Source organism: Athene cunicularia (assembly GCF_003259725.1).
Source record: "Athene cunicularia isolate RWA chromosome 3 unlocalized genomic scaffold, athCun1 chr3_part1, whole genome shotgun sequence".
Taxonomy (NCBI): domain Eukaryota; kingdom Metazoa; phylum Chordata; class Aves; order Strigiformes; family Strigidae; genus Athene; species Athene cunicularia.
The window spans coordinates 99493845-99511197 of NW_020799097.1; the positions used below are offsets into that span (position 1 = coordinate 99493845).

At 35.7% G+C, this 17353-nt stretch overlaps 1 protein-coding gene across 9 annotated transcripts in view; it reads left to right on the forward strand.

The window, feature by feature from the left end:
• The first annotated feature begins 2832 nt into the window (after positions 1–2832).
• Positions 2833–17353, forward strand: part of SYT14 (synaptotagmin 14) — an 89900-nt gene continuing 75379 nt past the window's right edge. For 5 of the 9 annotated variants that reach the window (XM_026844260.1, XM_026844256.1, XM_026844257.1 and 2 more), the window contains exon 1: positions 2833–2880. The gene's annotated coding sequence lies outside the window, so the exon portion shown is untranslated. Of the gene's footprint in view, positions 2881–9190; positions 9212–17353 lie in introns of those variants that run through there. The other 4 variants (XM_026844261.1, XM_026844263.1, XM_026844264.1 and 1 more) reach the window with 2 other exon arrangements.

A 17353-nucleotide genomic window follows, 5' to 3' on the forward strand; every position in this document is an offset into this window, starting at 1 on the left:
TATCTAAATCAAACTTAATTTTTAATTAATTACAAAAGTATGGTGAACTACCACTATATTAGAATCAATTACTATAAAGTAACATTTAAAGGCTAAAATTTAAGAGGATCATACCACAGAACCTTTGGGATTTGTGGACTAACTGACACAAAACCACTCTTTTCAGACTGAAATATTAAATTAGCAGTTGACATCTTGCTGTCATGCAAAATGTTTTAATATTTTCAGTTTAGTTTCTCTTAATGACTAGGTTATTCAAAGCTGAAAGACTTCTTGGGAGTTGTGAAGACAGAAAAACTTGTGTTCATTTGTTAATCTGTGAGTTAAAAGCAAGGTTTCCATAGTGTATTAATTCCACAGTTTTGAAGAGCACCGGGGAAAAAAGAATCTGGCCAGATCACTTGAGAATAATAGGTGGTTAATAAATTGGTTACTTTAAAATTTAAAAGATACTTTCTTCATCTTTATTTTCAAAACATGTAGGTCACTTGATGTATTTGTATTTGACAGTTGTTTACCATCCAAATGCAGTTTGGAAAAAGAGTAATAGATTAATCACCTATTTAATAAGAAATAGCATTTGGCATTTTCTAACAAAATAAGGGAAAAATGACAATCCTGAATTGTTGTTAAATTGTATAAATTCATTATGTAGCTTTGTGGTCAATAAAAAGTAACATGAGAATTAATGCAAAGGCTTTATTTAGTGGAACACCATCATATTTTAACATCTGAATGATTGGAAAAAATATCTCTTTCCGTGGAAAACAATAGGTAGCAATGGAAATTCCAAACCTAGTTAGTTAGCATCTAATGCTACTCACTGTTCTTCTCTCAGTCATTTCTAGGTGAATCTTTATTTTTAACCAAATGTCCAGCATCTGTGTAATGAAAAAAAAAATAAATCTTTTTTCCATTAATTTTTATTCTTTCCTTGATGCTGCTTTTGGTTTCTTTTTTGTAGCATGAAGATGACTGCTGTGACTTTAAAGATTATAATCTTCTCCCACTGTTTGTTTTTTTTAAGGCACCTTGTTGTCCTAAAACCAGATTTTTTTTTTTTACTTAGTTTTTTTTTTGTGTTTTCCTTCCAAAATGTTTTCTGAATGAAAATTATATTGTCCAACTTCTAGAACACACTGAAAAGAGGCAGTTGTTATACTGCTGTTCTAACTGGGTTTTGTAAGTGTGATGACTGTACAAAACTGATGGGATCCTCAGACTCATTGATCCTTTATTTCCTATTCAGGAGTACTTTTGAGGCCTGTATTTCATATGACTGAAAAAAAAAAAAAAAAGTATGTTGACAAAAGAGGATTCTTTTTAACTTCATACCTCACAGACATTTGCTTTTAGAAGAGTTATGTTTTTTTTAGAAGAGTTATGTTTTATTCCATGTATCTGATCCTTTTTATCCTTTTTCCCTCACCTGTATTTCCTACAGTTATTTCTTTAAAATGTAAATTTAACTACAAATACAGGTATCTTCTTAAAACATTTATCACACCATCTGTTAGTGTTATCAATTATGAGTTTTAAATATGAGCTGATACTATAATATCCTTTATTATAAGGCATAATTCCTTTCTTATGGAATGAAGTAGAGTAATAAGTGCTATATAATGTATTTCCACATTTTTGAGATGGAAAGAGTTTTGTTATCTAAATCTTGTTTTAGTGTGTTGTGTAGTGTTTGGAGCCCAGAAGTGAATAATGCATATGGAATAGACGTTTTGTGAGTTTTTGGAACTGTTTTGAACTTTCATGAGATATGGGTATGAAAACACAGGCAGTTCCTTTCTGCTTCTGTATTAATATAAATGCAGTCTTCTGTTGTCAGTGGAAAAAGTGGGTATTAGGTTATGGTTAAGATAGGCCATAGCTTGGTGTGGCTTGGAATTTCAAGGTTTGACCACGGGGCGTATCATTCCAAAATATATTAATTTAAAGGATAAGAGGATCATGAATACTGTAAACATAATAATGATAAAATAATCATAATTTAAAAAACCCTCTTCCTATAATTTCTAGACACCATGAAAAGAATCTCTTCAACAGTTTGTCTGTTCCTCCTTCTATAAGGCTTAGCAATAGCTTGTTTTGTGTCCCATCCCTGTATCACAGCTTCCTCTTTCAATATGGTTGGATGAATGTATTTCGTTTCCTTTGTGGATTTCTTCACTGTCTTCACTAGGTATATAATGTGTTGGTGTTTTATTTACTAGCTGTAATTCTAACATTAAAATGTTTTTCGTTAATCTGTAAACTAAAGCTTAATATTTCTAGAAACAAATTTTATTATTCTCATATAAATGTCTCAGATGCTATTCAGCCTTTTTTTAATTAAAAAAAAAAAAATCTCTTAAGGAGAAATTCCAGGTAAACCCAGCCTTTAGTAACAGGCTTTCTCTTTTTTTTTTTTTAACCATGGAAATAATCATAACATTATTTTGGCATTTCATTGTTACAAATATTTTTGATATTTTGAGAACTTTTCTTTAGATAGTAATTCCCTCAGAACAGGAAATTGTTTTATATGTGGGAAAGATTAGTATGGCTTCAGTTAATTTGCTTGTGTTTGTAGTTTTATCTGTGTAAATTCCATGTAAAACTCTTCAAACTGCACTGTCATTAGCAGTATTAAGACAAAGGAACATTTGTTGTTTTCTCCAAAGGATGTCATGTATAAATTGTAAACTTGTTAAATCAATCTTGCTTTTTTATTAAATGACATGGTTTTACAGCTTTTTCTTTTACACTGTTTATAAGCCTTATTAAAAAGACAAATACATTTTATTTGCTACTGTTTTCTAATTATTTATTTCCACATAGGTGGAGAACGAACTTGCGGTGTACATGAGCTAATCTGCATTAGGAAAGGTAAGCAATGATTTGTGAAAGTGAACTTCTTAGTTTGCAAATAGTACTGGTGAGAAATCTGCTACCTCATGTTACAATCTTACATTTTCTGGACCTTAGTGTTGCATCTTTTTGTTGCAAAATCTTTTGATGCTGACACTGCCAATGAAAAAAGAAAAGTAAAATAAATATACGAAATTCCAAAATGGAATTTGATTTTTTGCAAGAAGGAAACATGTGCTCTTCCAATATTCACTGCCTTACGTGGAAGTTGTTAATGTTGTTCAGCTGTGATAGAAAACCACAAAAACTTTGATCTTTGCCTTGTCCAGATATTTGTAGAATGATTTGATTTTTAGTAGTAATAGAAAGTTGTGAGGGTATTTTAAATAACTGATGTAATGGACTGGCAATCTCTGCATGTGTTTTAAGTTGAATCCTAATGACTCAAGCTTCTTTGAAAACTCCTGTATCAGTAATAAAATCAGTAATTGACAGATCATGGAACAGACCTGTGCTTAAGAGAGAACTTTTATAGGTTTAAAGCTGAGCTACAGTGACTGAAATTGGAGTTTGACAGAACAGCTCAGCTGATATAATGACTACATACGTTTCTGTTTTCTGTCCCTTTTGCCAGTCCTGTGTTCCTTTCTGTGGCACTGCTGTTGAATCTCTGTGTTCTGATCTGAAAGCTAATGTTCAAAAAAATAGTTTCTTCAGGGATTAGTTCCTTGAATTGACTCACTGTTAGGTCAGAAGAGTCTCAGTGCTTTCAAAAGAATATGTGGTGGGAGGAGGGCTGCAAGACTCCTTTGACAGCAGCTGTTAGACTGGTTCAATAGTATTGTCCAGCCACATACTTAGTAGGAAGAAAATTTTTTTGGCTTCTGAGTAGAGCTTAGTTTCCATTGCATTCACTTAAAGGTTTTAGGAAAATCAGGTTGTTTTTTTTTTTTAAACATGTACTTAGTATCTCTTAACTTCAGAATTAGGTCTATCAGTTAATGTGAAAAATAGTTTTATGGTCACAAGGCATCTTTTCCAAATATTTATTAAAAGAATAATTGTTGTGTGTGGTTTGACAGTATTATAATTAAAAACAATTTTCTGCTTTTTAAACTGTGAATAATTTCATTCTTGATTTTTTTTTTTTTATTACTACTTTTTCATTTTGGAGGGGATGTTACTTTTTTATGTTTCAGTGTTGGGGTTTTTTGTTTTTGAAAAAACTTCTTTATTGCTGTCTATTTTTTTCTGTCAATGGATAAGTTGGTACACATAGTGTTCTGTATTCCTTCTGTGATAGGCTCTGTTTTTCTTTCTGAATTATGAAACTCATTGGAAGTTCAGAAGCCTACTGACAAAGTTGCAAAATTTATTAATTTTGCTAATCCCTATTTATTTCAGGGTATTGTAGTGATTTTTAAGTAAAACAATTTTTCTGCATTCTTGGAGGCAGTGCTTTATGGTTTTTAATGTTATCACTGGAAAACTAAATTGAAAAGATGCATTTTTTTAAGGTTCTATGTTATGTTTGAACCTTAGATTCTAAGCTTTGTTTGTCATTGATATGATATTATAAACTTTTTTTAAATAACAGTTGCATGGAACCTGTGTTTTAGCATTAACGGTTATAAATTAGCCTAGAGGTAAGTGTGATTAAAAGAGAAGTATCCTCTTAGTGCCATTTATATCTGCAATATGTTGGATTCCCTTTTTCCTCATATGAGTTCCATGTTTATTCTAACCTTGTGTGACCCTGTGCCCAGCCATGTTGCTGACAAACTTCTCCTTGTAGTATGTGGAATGGGTGCTTTCTTTTCTGTCCTCTCTCCCTACTTGAGGTGTACATATAAGGCAGAAGGTGCTTGCCATTGTACTACAAATCTTCCAGTCGTGTAGTGTTTTGGCCTCTGAGACTTTACATCATCTGACATGCATTCAAGCTGGTTTTATTGTCTGACCAATGGCCAGGCTCCTATGGATTACTTTCTTTGCTAGTTGCCTAGGTCTGCTTGTTTGCCAGGATCAGAGTGCATGGTCAAGATCCATATTGACCTCCTCAGAATAGGAAGGACTTTCCAAGCTGAGAATTCCTGGCTGCCAGCAGTTGAGCTGGTCAAATCAGCTCTGTCCTTAATATCATTGGGTGCTCATTCCAAGCTTATACAGGATTGATTTAAAAAGTTTTGTGGCACAGAGATCTTCCTCTTCACCATCTCTTGGCTGTACCATGAAAGCCAAGCCTTTCTTGGTCTGTGAGCTCACTGTGGAAGTTTGGTGGACAAATTAAGTATTGAGATTGGCACATGGATAACTCCCTGTAGTCTTGTCTGGTGCTAGGTAAGTTTGCACTGTCCCACTCTCCTTTTTCACTGGTGGCCATGTGGCTGTGGCACCTGGATAGTACACCCCACCTCCTAGCGTTCATTCACTTATTTTCATCAAATGCTGACTATGAGGCTTTGAGAACTGGTACAGTTTTTGACAAAATGGTTCTGCATTTGCTATTGTCCTGAAAGCCTCTGATGCTTCCGGCCATGTGACTGTAGGTAGAGTGCCCATGTGGAACCTCTGAAAGAAAGATTAGTAGTAAGTAGCCAGCATAAGTAAGTAGAGTTCTTAGAGATGTTCAGTGTACATTTGTGCTTTGCTTGTCTGTCCATCTTTCTCATAGTCCTTCCAGGTACGTTGTTGAGAAGCAACTGATAAACGGCGATGTTCCATTGTATTTGTCCTGTACTGAATAAGGAAAAGGGAAAATCAAGTAAGCCAGCATGTGTCTTCCATGAATAATGCAAAGGAAAACTTTCCGGTTTCAAGTGATGGAGTGTAATTAGAATTTACACAGGGATTATATGACTTGAACACCTGTTGCTGGTGATTAATTTTTCTTTCTGGCTAGTGAAGCAACACATGCCTAAATTGTTTTTTCTTGCCTGTCCTTTCATTTTTGCTAGGACAAAAGGAACCTTAGGGTATCAGATGATGAAATGTGGAAAGAGACCGGGAAGGTCTGCAAGGTAGTGAAGACAGGGTAGAGTGTCTTTGTGTTAGAACCAGGGGAAAGGCCAACAGGGTAGATGATGTAGTAGGAGTCTACTGTAGGCCACCCACTCAGGACAGAGAGTCTGGTGAAATATTCAGTAGGCATTTAGGAGAAATCTCACGATCGCTTGCACTTGCGGGAGACTTTTAACTTCCCAGACATCTGCTGGAAATACAACACAGCAGAGTGGGACCAGTCCTGGAGATTCCTGGAATGTGTGGGAGAAACTTCCTGACACAGCTGGTGAGAGAACCAACCAGAGAAGGTGCCCTGCTGGATCTCCTCTTTGTGAACAGAGGACTAGTGGATGATGTGGCAGTTGGAAGACAACTAGGGCACAGTGATCATGAAATAAGTGTTCTCTATTCTTAGGCCAGGAGAGGGCTAAGCAGAACCGACATCCTGGACTTCAAAAGGGCTGACTTTGTCTTGTTTAGGCACCTGCTTGAAAGGGTCCCTTGGGAGACGATCCTGAAGGGTATAGGAGTCCAGGAAGGCTGGGCACTCTTTAAGAAGGAAGTGTTAACGGCTCAGGAGCAGGTGGTCCCCAGGTGCTGTAAGAGAAGTCAGCACAGAGAAGACCACCCTGGCTGAACAGGGAGCTTTGGCTGGAACTCAGGGAGTAAAGGAGAGTTTACAGCCTTTGGAAGAAGGGGCTAGCCACTTACAATGATCACAAAGTGGCTGTGAGGCTATGCAGGGCAGAAATCAGGAGGCCTAAAGCCCAGCTGGAAATTAATCTGGCTTCAGCAATTGAGGACAAGAAATGTTTCTTTAAGTATGTCAGTCACAAAAGAAAGACCAGGGAGAGCCTCCATCCCCTGCTAGACGCAGGAGGGAACATGGTAACAAGTGATGAGGAGAAGGCTGAGGTGCTTAATGCCTTCTTTGCCTCAGTCTTTAATAACAAGACTAGCTGTACTGAGGGAATCCAGCTTCCTCAGCCAGAAGACAGAGACTGGGAGAATGTGGGAGAACGACCCCCCGCAATCCAGAAGGAGATAGTCAGTGACCTACTGTATCACACAGACACACACAAGTCTGTGGGACCAGATGGGATATGCCCGAGGGTGCTGAAGGAGCTGGCTGGGTGCTCGCCAAGCTGCTTTCCATCATTTACCAGCAGTCCTGGCTGACCGGGGAGGTCCTGACAGATTGGAAATTGGCCAGTGTGACGCCCATCTATAAGAAGGGTTGGAAGGATGATCCGGGAAATTACAGGCCTGTCAGCTTGATGTCGGTGCCCAGGAAGCTGATGGAGCAGCTCATCCTGAGTACCATCACACAACACGTGTGGGACAACCAGATGCTCAGGCCCAGTCAGCATGGGTTTATGAAAGGCAGGTCCTGCCTGACAAACCTGATCTCCTTCTATCACAGGGAGACCTGCTTAGTGGATGAGGGAAATGGTGTGGATGTTGTTTACCTTGACTTTAGTAAGGCCTTTGACACTCTTTCCCACAGCATTCTGCTGGCAAAATTGGCTGCTTGAGCCTTGGATGATTGCACGCTCTGCTGGGTAAAAAACTGTCTGGATGGCTGGGCCCAAAGAGTTGTGGTGAATGGAGTTAAATCCAGTTGGCGGCCAGTCTCGAGTGGTGTCCCCCAGGGCTCGGTGTTGGGGCCACTCCTGTTTAACATCTTTATTGATGATTTGGATGAGGGGATCGAGTGCACCCTCAGTCAGTTTGCAGATGACACCAAGTTGGGTGGGAGTGTTGATCTGCTCGAGGGTAGGGAGGCTCTGCAGAGAGACCTGGACAGGCTGGAGCCATGGGCTGAGCCCAACTGGAGGAGTTTCAATAAGGGCAAATGCCGGGGGCTGCCCTTGGGCCACAACAACCCCCAGCAGCGCTACAGGCTTGGGGAGGAGTGGCTGGAGAGCTGCCAGTCAGAGAGGGACTTGGGGGTGCTGATTGACAGCCAGCTGGAGCCAGCAGTGTGCCCAGGGGTCCAAGAAGGCCAATGGCATCCTGGCTTGTGTCAGCAATAGCGTGGCCAGCAGGGACAGGGAAGGGATCTGACCCCTGTACTTGGCGCTGGTGAGGCCGCCCCTCGATTCCTGTGTTCAGTTTTGGGCCCCTCACTACAAAAAGGACATTGAATAACTCGAACGTGTCCAGAGAAGCTGGTGCAGGGTCTGAAACACATGTCCTATGAGGAACGCCTGAGGGAACTGGGGGTGTTTAGTCTGGAGAAGAGGAGGCTGAGGGGAGACCTCATCGCCCTCTACAGCTACCTGAAAGGAAGCTGCAGATAGCTGGGGTTGAGTCTCTTTAACCAAGTAAGGACAATAGGGAATGGCCTCAAGTTGCACCAGGGGAGTTTCGACTAGATATCAGGAAGCATTTCTTTACAGGACGGGTTGTTGGGCATTGGAATGGGCTGCCCAGGGAGGTGGTGGAGTCCCCATCCCTGGAGGTGTTTAAGAGTCGGGTCAACATAGTGCTTAGGGACATGGTGTAGTTGGGAACTGTCAGTGCTAGGTTAACGATTGGACTAGATGATCTTCAAGGTCCTTTCCAACCTAGATGATTCTGTTATGTGTGACCACACCATTTAGCTCGAATTATTTAATGAAAACTTCATATCTATATATGAAGGTGTAACTGTAAAAGCAAAACCCAAAGCTTAAAAAGGAAATGTCTGTTGTAAAAATATTCAGCTGTTACAATGAAAATAATTTCAAAGTTCACTTTTCTCTTTTTTTTTTTTTTGAAGTTTGCATTTCTCAAATTAGCCAAAACCATGGAGGGTTTTTCTTCTTTACGTTCCAGATCTTCAGTTTTTTAGGTACTCTAGACTGCAGTACTATGACTGCAAACAGCTGCATTTTCATTTAAAAGCATCATTAAAGCATCTTCGATGTTAACAATGCTTCCACTGAAATAAGTAAAACTAATTTGGTTTGTAGATTTATTTTTAGCTTTCTAAGACTCCAAGGTTTACAAGTACCAGTTACAATGATTATTGAATATGTGAGATTATCTGAATTCTAGTATAAATATGATACCAATACAGTATCAGTACAGAACTCAGATTTGCTAACTAGAGGTGTAGCAATTGACTAGCACAGGGCCTGCTCCCATGTCACATAATATTGTTGTAGCTTTATAGTTGCCCAAGATAGATTGTGGTGGGTCCACTTCTGGTCTGCACAAGAAGGATTACAGTGCTTCTGTAGTGTTCTAGTTGTTCTGTTTCCTTTTAGTAGTTTCATACATTTTTGAGAAGAATCTGCAAAGAGCTGGTTGGGAGTAAGAAGACTGATAGGCTTTTCTGGAAAGCCTTAGAAACTAATTTGTATGTATTTTTAAATAGAGGCTTCGTATAAATGCATAAATACAGGGTATGTGTGTCCTGAAAATGTGCATATTTTGTGGATGTTATATAACATCTAATAGGTACAAAATACAAAAAAGTCACTTTTCTAGCTATAGAAAAGAACTTTAAAGAAGTATGATCAGTTATTACAGAAGTTTGGTAATATAGCACTGAAATTTGTGACTCGTGTTTTAACATCGCAAAGTGGTTGAGCTGTTTGTGTGGTTTTGTATTTACTCATTGTTGAATTCTGAAAATAGGAAAAAGATATTTTTGCTTTTGTTATAAATGAACTTCTTGTTTACTTCTGTTTAATACACATTTTTTTAATGTACACGCACATATTCAAATTCTTACTTCTGTTCTGACAATACAAATTGAAGACTTGGCTAAGGAAAGAAGAGTCCTGCTTAGTTTAGTTAGTAGTGACTGAGTCATTTCATTCAGTCACTTACCACTCTTGACAGCAGAAGGTGGTAACTGTTTTTCTGAAATTATTCAGTTAAAGGTTTGCATTTTTGCTGACTATTTTCATAACACGCAGTTGGTTTTGAGAGAGTCATGAGAGTAACATTAAGTTGTTAATTTGGCTATTTACTACGGACATAAAAGAATTTAGGGAACTTGAGATCAGACTTCAGAAAATGTATTGTTTCTGTCTGTAGTGCACTGTAGCTAGGCTGCTAGTCTAACTTGGAATTGGCTGTTGTTGACTGTACTAATATTTTAATTAAGGCTGTTTTCAGGTTCTGTTGGTACAGACAAGACAGACTTGTGATGAGTGTTTATGATATCAAGCTGTAACTGAAGAAAACCCCTCTAATATATTCTGATATGTATAATATTCATTGTACAACATGGAAGTGACTTAAAGCAGAAAATGTATGGCCATATTGTTTTGTAGGTCTCACTTTTGTTCATTTGTGTGTTTTTGAAGTAATGCAAAGTGATACTTCTAACTCAGCAATGAATTTTGTATTTAATCCATGGAAATGTAAATATCTGAGTAAGGCCTGAGTGGTACAGATTTTAAAAATTATTTTTCAAGTCCTTTTCTCTTTTGCAAGGTGTTCTTTCTATTGTTGTGGCAGTCTCCTAAACAAAGGAAATTATTCAGTAAGCTGCCTTTGTGACTAATAATGGAACTGAAGTGCTCTTTAATATGCAAAAGAAAGAAGTTGCAAAAAGGCAGTGACTTTGGCTGACAATGAAAAATGTCACTTGTAATATTAATTTTGAAAAGATAAGAAGGTATCAATTTTTGTCCTGTCAGAAGTATATTTTAAGTAGAACTATGTCCTCTTTACTGTTTTGGTCAGCTATCCTTATCCATTTGCATGTATCTCAATGTTAAATTGCTAACTTAATTCAAATGGAAAAAAAAATGTTTATTTATGAGTTTCATTTTGTAAGTAGAAACGTTATTTCATTGGAAGTCAACTGCATCTGATATTCAAGTTATGTTAGTTTTTATGATAGTCTAAGTAAGTGCTTCTGAAAAAGAAGCAAAATAATTTTTCCCCTTTCTCTTTCCTGTCATCAGGTTGGTGGAACTTCTTGTTCTCAGTCAAGAGAAAGGTGATACCACAGATGGTAGCAAATTTCTTTAAATTAGGTAACTTCACATTAATGTAAAATATTGTAAACATATGTAGTTTTTACTCATTTAAGGGTTCAGATGTGGACAGTACAAAGTAAAGTGCATTTTCTCTTTTTACAGAGATAGGAATAAAAGCTTCATTAAAAAGTATACAGAATTAAAACTAATAATATACACATAAAATAGTAATTCATCTGTTCATAATTGTGCACAAGTTAATTTTAAGTAGACAAATAATATTTATTTTTTTTTTCCAGGCTAGAAGAAATTTTGTGTCCTTTATCCCATGAACACTATATTTAATATATCTGGGAGATACTATAAAAGTATGGCCACATGTTAAAAAAATGAAAGTAATAATGATAGAATTGAAAACACTGCAATATGTACTAAATTTTGCATTCCATTGGAAGGCTAGCCTGTATTTATATACATTTTGGACTAGATAAAATTTTAATACGAAGTAAATATTTTTCTTGGAAATTATTGTCCATACAGTAAGCAAAGTTATGTTTCTGTGTGTTGTCCTGTGTTTGGAGTCTTCTGGAAAGCAGCAGCTACTGGGGTCACTTAATTCCAACTATTGCAATATCTTTTCTTCTGTAGCAAGTTTTGCCTGTAAGAACTCTGCTATATCCAAACCCTGGCATTTCTTTACTTAAAATGTTCATACAATAATTTTTGCTGCACAGTACTTTGCTATGTATCCTAGTTAGTCACTGTGCTGTTCAGAAATCTCGATCCTGGATTGTCTCACACTTTGTTGTTAATTGTAGAGACTGATAGGCAAAACATGGTTTTAAAAGACTTGTATTACATGGATTTTTTTTATTTTTTTTAAATCCCCAATAGTGGAGAACTACTTTGCAGTAGCTATGAACTTTTGAACATCAAGTCTCTACACGCCTGCAGATCTTTGCACTGCAAGGATTATTTGAGGCTGTCATTAAAAAAAATCTATGATCACTGCTATTCTCTTACCCAGTGCATGGAGAATACAGTCGTGTAATATGCTGTGTAATTGCAACAGATTATTGGGATTTGGAGGTAATCAGAATGAGTCCATGATCTGTGTTTATTCCAAGTAGCAATGCGATGCTGTTTTTGCTGTTCCTTGTCAGAGATTTCTGTTGTGAGATACTGCTTAATAGGAAATGAATTCCATGTGAGAGAGAAAAGGCATTGAGGGACTGGTAAATCAGAAGGGGTGGTAGGCTGACAACTTCCTCAGCCTACAAGAATTTAGGAATTAAAAGATTTCTGTCAGAAGTTGTCCATCTCAGACTATGGCTTCTGTTATGCCTGAATTCTTTCTTAGATCAGCGATATTTTGGAGCCTAGGGTCCTCTTTTTCATGTAATTAAATTTATCTCCAAAAGACAGTTTCAGCATGGTATTTTAAAAGAAATGGAAAGGAATCCTATAAATGCCAACCTGCAGAGGCAGTACTAGAGCTGCTACGTGTATTTTTGTGCGTTATGTATGTGATTAGTTAACTTGCTGAACCAAGCCCTTTTTAATGCAAGCTATAATTTATGAAGTCTATTGAACTGTTTGATGTAAATATTTAGTAATTTAATTGCTCATAATAAAATCAAATAAATTTAATTTTTAAATAAAAATACATTCTAGACTTTCTTCCTGTGTGAAGGAAGTCCTGTAATCTAGATGTTAAGACATAATTTTTCTTATTAGTCCTTGTAATTAGATGTTAAGAAAACGAGGGGAAAAAGAAGTTCTGATTTATCTCTGTAGCAGTGCACATTATCCCTTAGCCAGTGTGAAGTGATATAAACCAAATGGTGAAAAAAGTTGCTATTGTTCCTGATAACTTTCCACTGGAATAAAAGTGACGGTGGAGTTAGACCAGTGTAGCTGTCTTGTTACAGTAATTCCAGTACATTTTTTCATGTAAACAAGCACATTTATTTTTCACTTGAAATTTATATTTTTTATAAATTAACCTTTAAATGGCATCATGTATCACTTCAGATAATGTAAGTTTTCAGTTTTCTCTAGTATTACTTGGAAAGGTTTATAAACAGATTTTTAAAGGGTATTGTTATTCCAAACAGTTAAATAAACACTTTCACCCTGATTTCATTCTGTCAGTCTTTCAAAACTTCTGAAAGGTTCATGTTACTAAAAATTGTTAATAATTTTCTTGTTTAGGAAATGGTCTTTTTGAGTTCTGCTTTGAAATTCAATTGTCATTTCAGGTTTATGTTAATTTAAAATTGCATGTCACTTGGTAATATATTGGATATAGATTAAAGTGTTGAAATACAGGTGACTCATGCTGCTTGTGCTTGTAATTTGTAGCAGGGAGTATGTAAACTTGCTGTATAACAGAGTGCAAGATGCAGGAGAAACAAACACATAGGAAGGAACATCTTAAGACTAGCAGTATAACAGGTATTCAACATAATATGCTAACAAATGTAGCCCATAGTAGTGGGCTAAGAAGGTATCTGCTGCAGAAGAAAGACAAAATAAAGAGTTTGAATTGGTGGGGGCAGCATCTTTTATACAGAAGAGTTTCAGTTGCCCATATGTACCTAAAAAATTAAAAACATTAATAGATGAGATTTAATATTATTATGCATGCTTTATTATTATTATTATGCATGCTTTAAATTGAGATAAAACTTTTTCTGATGCTTGTTTTAGTAAAACATAAATAGGTCCGTTTGTAGCAATGAATTACATAGTTTCAATGTTTAATGTAAGAGAAAGAAAAAAGATGAATACAAAATATAACAGGAAACATAGGAAATAAGTTTGAAATTTTGTCTCTTGACATGCTTGAGAAAATGTTTAGAGGGAATTCTGAATTCATTGTCATTAATTTTTAGCAGAAACATCAGCTAGTCCATTTTTGTCGTAAAGTTCCTTCTGTTTTTTATATGGGAAAGTATTCTAAGAATAATAAGAGCTGCCACATAGAATTTATCTTGTTTGTATAACAGGGCAGGTAGTCAAGAATTTAATATTTAAAGCGTTCTAATACAACACTGGATAAAATTTTGCTCCTTGTAGGTGTAGCATTTTGTGTAGGTAAACTAGGTTCTATTTACTTGTGATTGCTTCTTCAACTACTCTGGCAAGCAGGAAGATAATAATTCTGCTAAATTACTGTGAAATATTATGTATTGAGTTTACCCTGTCAAAGAAGAGCTGTTTAAAAAGTCTTAGGTAGCCTTCAAGTTCAAACACTTCTAGAGAAGAGACCATCCTATGTAAGTAGTCATAAAAGAAAAAGATATTTACGGATAAACTGACACATACAAAAGCACAGTTTTTATTCCTGTGGAGTAATCAGTCAGACCAAAGTATTTTACTTCTGAGCTGACTCTGAGGTACAGAGGGTTTTGTTTATTAGTTTTTTTCCATTATGACATATGTTGTCGGTGAGAAATAAATATGTGCTGTTTGGAGATAAATAATTCAAGCATGGAGAAAAGGCAATCAAGGCATGAATCTTATTTTGTGGTTCAGTAACCTATTCAGCTTTCTGAAAATATGTTAATATCTTGTGCAAGTTGGAAAGTTGGTATGAAATGACAAGCAGCAGTGAATAGCACTTGGATAAAAATATTTTTGAGCTGGACAGTATAGGTTATTTTCATGTAATGTCAAGATGTAATGGTGTAAAAACTAATAACTAAATAATTCTTCAGGTCTAAATACAAAACGAGTGCTGTCTATTTAAAAGAATTTAAAAGGCTAAAACATCTTAGATCAAGTTGTAAAAAAAGAAAGGGATATAAATAAAAACAAGCTTACATTTTTCATTTCAGATGGTTTTGTGCTAGGATCTTAAAAGTAATTGAGGTTCTTTGGATCATACCCCTAATTTGTGCACAGAAGAGATAGTATCGCACTTGTCAATGAATAATTAAAACATCACCAAGATAACTATGTGGCTTTGTACATTACTAGCTAAGTGAACAGTATGATGTGGAGTGTGAGAGTTCCAAAAATAATTGACTGGATATTAATATAATTGGTGGGTAGATACATATTAAAAACATTGAATGCTTTTTAATATGTCTGAGGACTTTTGTTGTTTTGGTGATATTTACTTAAAGATGCCATTATTTTCTGATGAGTTTGAAACATCTTTTAGAAAATAAAAGTTGTTTAATAACAGGGAAGTTATTATTTGAGAAAGAGCTGCTAATTTGATATGTAAGATGAAGAGATGGTAAGTTTCTGTATTCTCATAATTCTCATTGTAGTGATGATAATTAAAGTGAATTAAAATGATGTTAATGTAATACTTCTGTAATGACTATAACTTTCTATGCCATTTCCATAGTCAACAATTCAGTTAGTCTTAATAACTTGTTTGTTCTTTTAGTATTTCTAAAACTGTGTTACAGTGTTATGAATTTCAAACATGCATTGTTGTTTTTCTTAAGAACTGAGGATAATGATGAAGTTTATAAAAGTAGGACATTTGAATTTAAAATATGACTATGAGAAAATGTTGTCTTTCTATTTGTCTGTAATTGTAAAAGAAACCACTGGGAACCTCAGGTTTTTTAAAATGCTTTGCATGGTACAATTAATGCCCAAACCAATCAGAATTTATAACAGTGCGTTTTGAATCAAAATAATTCTGGTGCTGCATGTGGCACAGATGTATTTTTATATGCAAAAAATAACTTCTTTTTTTTCTGTCTATGAAGTGTAACTGCTTGACACTTCAGCTGTGAGAAACTAATTGAAGGATTAATGTGATATATAAAACTTTATTCATAGATGGGAATCTGTACGCATTTACATGTGGAAAATTGAAGATCAGTTTTTTTTTCTGGCTTTATAATGGTAATATATTAAAGGATTTTAACTTGATAATATACTTAATCTGTGAACAAGCATTTTAAGATTCTTTACATGGATGCAAATTGATACTGATATATAATTTTCAAGTCCTATGTTCACACTGAATTACATAAATAATTAATTAGTCTTGCTGTAGCTAAAGTTTCATTCTTTTTGTAAGGTATCAGCCAATGTTTTTTTTCACTCCAGAAAGATGTCATCAGATACTATGTTTCCATAGAGAACTATAGAGTTTGCATACAGTGACTTTTTAAACTAATTAGTATCCAGGAAGTACTTGAGGGGGGAAAAAAAAGAAACCCAAGTGTGTTTTCAAGTTGCTTTTAGGTTGTGGTTAACCTCCTTAAGCACATATTTTGATGGATCAAAGCAGCTTTGCTTGCTGAATATAAGTGTAAGGAAAATAATTTAAACCTACATTTTAAAAAGATGAAATGTGAAATACTCAGTAGTTTCTGAAGGTGTTGTACACTTAATTCCCTTATTAAAAGAAAATATTCACTGTCCTTTGTTGTCAATCACAAAATGATTAGAATTCAGTTCAATCTCTTGCTCAAAGCAGTGTTGACACTGAATTCAGGTGGAGTTGCTTAGGACAACCTGCTTCAATCATAAAACAATTATCCTCATAGATAAATTTCTGTGGTCCCATTATCTTTATAAGTCTAGCCTTCCTAATTTGTCCTCTTACTCTGCCTTCATTTTCCAGCTTGTTCTGTGTCCTGATGTTGCACCTTCTTCATAACTCATACTTTCCATTTCCTCACTGGACATCATTAACTTGTGCCTAATTACCACCTTCCACTTCACTCTCACTTTTATTGGTCCCTGTGCCCTGGTGAATCACAGTTTATTCTTCTTGCCTTTTTCTGCCACTGCCTCTATTTTGATAGGTGTTAGAACTGGAAGTTATTGAAGAATGACGGTTTTCTTCTCTTGGCCTGGTCTCTAGTCTCATTTGGGTCAGGAACAACAATTCAAAGAAAACTGAATGTTGTTCCAGTAGCCTCAGACATTCTCGGTTATCAATATGTAGTCTTGGGAGGGGAGGAGGGGAGTACTTCTGCGTACTGCCAGCAGAACCTTGGGAAATTTAATCTGTTAAACTTTGAGGTTGAAAATGAATATACACAAACTGAGACTTTTGTCAAATCTCAGAGCTTTCCCATATTTAGGAAGATGCCATGGAAATGGTAAATGGATGCCTAATAAATTATAAATGAACACCTGATACATGCCAAACATTCATTGCTCTTGATTGGGCACCATTAGGGCTTTTTAAAAAAATTAATTAGTCAGCACTATAGTGGTAAATTTTTTTTCTTCAGCTCATTTTTGGTCATGGCTTAATTTATTTTTTTTTTTAATCTTAAAAACGAACAAAACCCCTTCAGTGTTAGGCAGAGTTGCCATAAACTTCAGCTGTAACAAGTGATTTTAATGAAATCATAAGCAACTCCAGACTTGTGAAGGGAATATCAGGTAATCTTAATAGAATGTGCAACCAAGGTCTTTTGTGAATGAAGAAATTTTTTTTTTCTTCTATTTGTTCATGATAATGAAAATATTTTGTTAAATGTTTTGGCTTTCTTTCCTCTCTGGTCTAGAATAGAATTCTATGTTTGTCACCTGGTTGCTTTGCTTGATGCATCAGGATATCTCATCCCAAA